This window comes from Acanthisitta chloris, unplaced genomic scaffold (assembly GCF_000695815.1).
Source record: "Acanthisitta chloris isolate BGI_N310 unplaced genomic scaffold, ASM69581v1 scaffold8141, whole genome shotgun sequence".
Taxonomy (NCBI): domain Eukaryota; kingdom Metazoa; phylum Chordata; class Aves; order Passeriformes; family Acanthisittidae; genus Acanthisitta; species Acanthisitta chloris.
The window spans coordinates 105112-111111 of NW_008654324.1; the positions used below are offsets into that span (position 1 = coordinate 105112).

At 47.8% G+C, this 6000-nt stretch overlaps 1 protein-coding gene across 1 annotated transcript in view; it reads right to left on the reverse strand.

Annotated features, from left to right (window-relative positions):
* FRMD4B (FERM domain containing 4B) overlaps nucleotides 1–5990 on the reverse strand; it is an 81946-nt gene extending 75956 nt beyond the window's left edge. Inside the window, exon 1 of the mRNA XM_009083455.1 lies at nucleotides 5865–5990. The gene's annotated coding sequence lies outside the window, so the exon portion shown is untranslated. The remainder of the gene's footprint in view (nucleotides 1–5864) is intronic.
* Between the last annotated feature and the right edge of the window lie 10 nt (nucleotides 5991–6000).

Here is a 6000-nt window from a genome sequence, read left to right on the forward strand (position 1 = left end):
ACTTTGCCTCTGAAAAGTGGCGCCAGCGACATTCGAAATCTAACGTATTTGTGAGCTGCGTCAGATGGAAGAAAAAAATATTTATACAGGCCCAAGTGGTTAGTGAATAGAAGGCACTGTTTGAAACTGGCACTGTGACACCCCAAAGGAAATGAGATGAAGTTCACAGTCTGGTTGTGAAGTTTGTCTGCGAGGGAAGAGGGAGACGCAGCACAAAAATCAAAGTTTTGTTTGAATCAACTCTCTCAAACAGAAAACTGTATACCATGAGCTCAAATGGAATACATCTGGCAGAGAGCTTTGGAAAGCTGCTGTTGGAAGCAGAAGAAGCCAAGTTTAACTTTAAGCTGTTGGGAGGCAGTGCCTGGAGCCAGTCCTGTTCTCAGCTCTGCCAGCAGCTCCCCCAAAGACCCAATCATGGGGACACATCCACGAGCATGTTTGGATGTGATGGGGGTTCCAGCAGAGCCAAAGCTCTGCAGGTGATATAGGAGCAGCATGACAGCATTAGATCAGACACCCTCAAAAGGAAAAACAGCTGGATGAAAGAAGTCAGAACAAAGCTTTTCCAGGGCAACTGGTAATCCCATGTGTGCAAGTTTAAACCTTTGAAGGGACACAGACATATTGTGTCCTCTCTAAAGGTCTTCAAGCTCCCTTTGCAAAGCCCTGACCCATGAGGATACCCGAGATTCTTCCTCTGAGTGTCACTCACAGGGTCTGTCTGGTGTAGAGGAAGGAAAGCTCTGCCCTAACAGTGCAGCCCAACACTTCATGCTCCCCCTCACTGCTCCAGCACTGCTCTTCATCATTGTGAAAAGAGAAGGAAAAAAAAAAAGGCATCTCCAATTTGCTGTCAGCATTTTTTACAATGAAAAGTTAAGGTGTGGTAGCAGAGGAAACATGGTGCTCACTATCCAAACCAACTACATTAGCAGCAGAGGAAACAGAAGTCAGTCGCTGCTTCCTCTCTCTCTCCTCCACCCCAGGTACATATGGGCCAGACACACATACAAAGTTGATTTATTGTGCTTCATCAGCAAAACTTTTTCTATTTTACACAGAGGAAATGACCTTTCAGAGGTTAAAAAGCACTTGGTCCAAAAGACCCACACGAATTCAGTTTACACTTTTACGCCAGAATTTAATAGCCAAATTACTAGTGTAACTGGTAATCACAGTTATTTGTAAACTGCTTAATCACAGAGATGCTCTCATACTTGATTTCACATCCAGCAGATCAATCACAACATGTCATTGTATTCTGCAGGGAGTTTGGGGAATGTTTGCCTTAGTTATTTTCACTTTGCATGGAGCACTCTGACTGGTACACATTTTAACCCTGACACTAAAGCATTCACTTGATCAGTTTTTAATTCACAAATGATAGTTGCATCATCAAATAGACTTCGATGCAACATTTTTCATGCTTAAAGCATGAGGAATGAGTGTGCTGTGGGATGTATAGGTGAAAATTGGTACTGATACCTCAGGGGAAGACATGCCCCGAAATCTATTAGTGAAAATAAGTCAGGCCAGTGGCAATACAGGTAACTAAACACAGGACAGATGTTAATCCTGAAAGTTTTTGGCTTTACCACTGCTTATTAACCTCATTTATATAAAAATTTCACTTTGTTTTACTGCTCTATAATTAAATCTAAAACAGGTGGCCTATAAAACCAGCATGTGGAGAGCCTTGCAGAAAGCTTTCTTCTGTAAGAGTATCAGGACACCTAGAAATGCCATGCTGTCCTGTCCTGGGCATCAAGAGGGGCTCTGTAAAGACCTCCCAAAGCTTAGCTGCAGGCCACAGCACTATATGCCAGAGCTCCACCACAAAACACAACTCTCACTCGTTTCTCTGGTAGCAAATGAGAACCCTGGTGTGAAGGGTTCTATGCTGAATTCTTAACCAGGATGTTTTCCATCCAAGCCCTTACAGTCCCAATAACTCATATTGACTTGCTGCTGTTAGAAAGAAGACCTGTGCCAGCTTTTCTATCAGCTGTCTCTGCAAGTCTGTTCTTTCTAGGACAGGCTTCAAATGCTCCCTGCCATGGACAAGACAATGTTCCCTGGCATGCAACCCAAGCTCTCACAGAGGATAAGCTCACATACTGCAGAGTCCCACTCTGCTCATGCTGATTCTGGGGTTATTTGAGAGTGAGACAGGACACTGCAGCAGCACTTTGGCTCACAACCTTCTCCGGATGAATAGGCACTGGGCAAACAGGACATCTCTTTCACCAGGTGGGACAGATGATGGCAAACACCCTGGAGCAGGGACCAGCTTGGGGAGGTACCTGATCTTGGCTTGCTGGGCTGGGGCTGATGTCCCTTCACCAGAGACCAGGTGAAACAACAGGTAAGACCATGAAGGTGTTTCCCACACATGCATGCCAGAAACACGAAGGCTCAGGAGATGACTGGCAGAGGGTAGTTTGTTCTTGTTGTGGTGGGGTTTAGTTGTACTTAAAGCTGCTAAGGCAGGTAAGGGCTTTATGTTGGCAGAGAGGATTTCAGTCTCCCCTGGCCAGACGGTGCTGCCCACGTGCCCACCTCCACACCTGCCAGCTTCAAAAGAGAGGTGAGAACCCTGCATTGGCACACGAAGGTGTTAGTCCTTCTCTGTGCTGGGACTTGAGCTCCCATGAGGCTGGCAAGCATTTTATATTTTAAAAAGACCAAAACATCCCCTTACCACAACAACAAATGCAGCAGCCCAAGGAGAAGGGATCCTGCTGGTTTTCCCTTCACCACAGTGAAGTGATTAAACAAAGACCTACTGGCAGTGTCCGACTCACCCGAAAATAGCCACTTACCCACAAAACAATGTGAACCTCAAATATGGATCAAAGGGAACTGAAGCCTCCAGGGCTGACCAGCAGCACAAGTGCCTGTCACCTCACCCTTCCCAGGGTGTCATTTGTATGTAGCTCAGTGACAAAGTTCTGTCTTGTTTCCTGATCTGTTACACCATGCACAGCCCAGGGAGCCCTCAGTGAGGACAAAGGTGTAAGTTGAGTCAAAAGAGCCTGTATATATAACCTGTGGTATTTTTCACACCTGGAATATGAATGTAAAGGAGCTGCAGAAATAGGAGCATTCTCCATGCAGCCAAGGTGGGAAAGGACTTTGTTAAACACCTGTCCAGGTGTCAATTTTAATGAGAACACAGGACAAAAAAGGTGTTTTCATGTGGCTGCACTAACTACAGGGCTTCTAGCAAAATTCTGAGGACAAAGACCATCCTTGGCAGGTAGGAGAGTGCTGTTATACCCATTGTACAAAGAACAGGGGCACAGAGGAGGAAGACAATTTGCTCAAGGCAACGCAGGATCTATGGTGGTGATGGGACACACAATCTCAAACCTAAGATTAGAGCCAAGTCCCATAGACACTGCAACATCCACCTCCTCATAGAAACAACCCCACCGAGAGCTCTGCACCGCATGTTTTGGTTTTGGTTTGCTCTGTTGAGCCTGAGGTGAGCAAGTGTAACCCTGCATGGCTCAGAGTTCATCCCTGTACATAAGGGTCACCCAGCTACCATCTCTAGCTGTTTCCATAGCTTGAAGGGCTTAAAAAAAAGGAAAGAGAAAACTATTTTGATTGCACCTCTTGCAGGGCTCTGGTATCTAAATGGTGGGGTGACATTTAATGCTGTGTACTCAGTCCTGTGCTCACTGGACTCAGCCAGGGGTTTGAGCAGCCAAGATCCAAGACTTCAGCACAAAAAGCAATGTGTTATGCAACCCAGCAAGGAAGGGCTGCAGGGCATTCTTTCAGCCATCTCACATTAATACACCCCAAATTACCACTAGGAAATTCCTGATGTTAAAATGCGAGAGTTGTCTTGTTTCTGCTGAGTTTCATCTCCCAGGGATGACCCTCAGACTGGTGAGTGTGGAGCAACAGGTCCCTGCATTTCCCCAGCAGCCTGGCTGTGACAAGATGTGGGCAGAGGGGAGAAGGGAAGAGGCACTCCCTGTCCACTCCCCTGGCTCAAGGGCTGCCTGGAAGGATGACAGAAGAGCCAATCTCCTCTCTTTACCCATTTACATATCCTCATTTTCAGATACAGGCACAAGTCAGTGATGCTTTTCATAAAGAAAAGACAAGATTAATCCCCCAACAGCCACAAGGACACAGTAGGTTTGGGCAGAGATAGAGTTGCACTTTGTTTTGGAAAAAAACTCTTTTCACTTCAAGCCAACCATCAGAGAATGGCAGCTGAACAGGCTGAATACAGCTGTTGTCAGAGCTGGTCCTCACTGAGCCATTATTCCAGCCCTGGAGGGATGAGGTTTGCCTCCATGGGGATGCAGCAGGGAGCAAAGGCAGCCTAAGCTCCACACTCCTTGAGTGAATGGACTCCAAAAATAACACCCACACAGTACAGGTGTAGTTGGATTCTATTAACAGAGAAAGAAGAGAGCCAGGACTGCATCCCAACACACTCCTTCAGGTCAGTGAAGGTGGGCAAATGGGGAGCAATGATGCCTTTACTCCAGCATTCCCCAACTACACATGATCCCTATTCCTCAAGTGATACATCTGTCACACATCACAAAGTGTTTACATCCATCATCCGTATGGGATGCCAAGATGCATTCAAGTACTTGGAAGTACTTCTATCACCATAAAACTCTTGTCCCACTCCTGAGCATACCTTAAAGCTAAATAGCAACAGATCCCTTTCGGATTAAATAGGCACAGATGTCCTGTTAGCATGACTTTCTCACACAAGTTACATTCTGATGCTTCTGCAGAGCTGTTTGCTACAAGTTGTGTCATTCTCTGTATTGCAACACAACAGGGAGAGGGGAAAAGCAGCTTTGAAATATAGAACAGAATGTAGCAAACACGCACACTGACCAGGCAGGACCTGAGACAGAAATACAGACTCACAGAAATAACTAACTGCCAGCAAAAACAGACTCCAAAAAGAGTGACACCACCCTCGCTGCAACTGGATACGGCAGTAACTCCAAGCACAGGGCTGTGTTTTCTGCCTGCAGGAAGGGGAGTCCAACAATTGCTGTTTCAGGACTTATTGCAGCCCCCCAAACAGCAATCCCTTTGCAATGCAAAGGACTATCACGTTACAAGCTGCCACTACTCAATGAAACAAACACACAGCAGAAAAAGCTCCCACCAGTCTCTCCCATGGGAGCATCGTGCTCTGAGTGCCTGATGGCAGCCTGGGCACAGTGGGGAGCTCTGTCCCCCAAATCCTGAGTGCAGGGGTGGTGACAGCAGCAAGAGGAGCTCCAAGGGGCAGGGACACAGGGGGCAGCTGGCTGCTGAAACACTAACTGATAAACCTTATTTGGCACAGGGGCAGGAGAGGGCAGCTGGCTGCTGAAACACATTTCGAGAAACTAACTGATAAACCTTATTTGGCACAGAAAATAATTCCCCCAACCCTTTGAACTTAGGCACGGTGCCGGCAATTTGAAAACAACACCACGCACCAGCTCAGACCCAGGGGAGGAAGCTCCAAGCATCTCCCCAGCTCTGCCACGATGCTCTGCATCACCTGCCCCGAGGGCAGCTGGCTGCTGAAACACATTTCGAGAAACTAACTGATAAACCTTATTTGGCACAGAAAATAATTCCCCCAACCCTTTGAACTTAGGCACGGTGCCGGCAATTTGAAAACAACACCACGCACCAGCTCAGACCCAGGGGAGGAAGCTCCAAGCATCTCCCCAGCTCTGCCACGATGCTCTGCATCACCTGCCCCGTCCCAGGGATGCGCAGGGAGGGAGCAGAGTGCTGAGTGAGCACACACCCGGCAGGTGCCGCGATGCTCTCAGTCCAAACCCGCGGGGATGGATGTCCAGGGGGTGTTTTACCTGGTAGACATCGCGCAGACCACACCATGCTCTCAGTGCTTGCCGGCACGCCCGGAGCCGGGCAGCATACCATCTCCTCAGCGCTGCCACCGTCACCGTCCACACCAAGCGGCTGCCGCTGAACAGCAGATCCTCC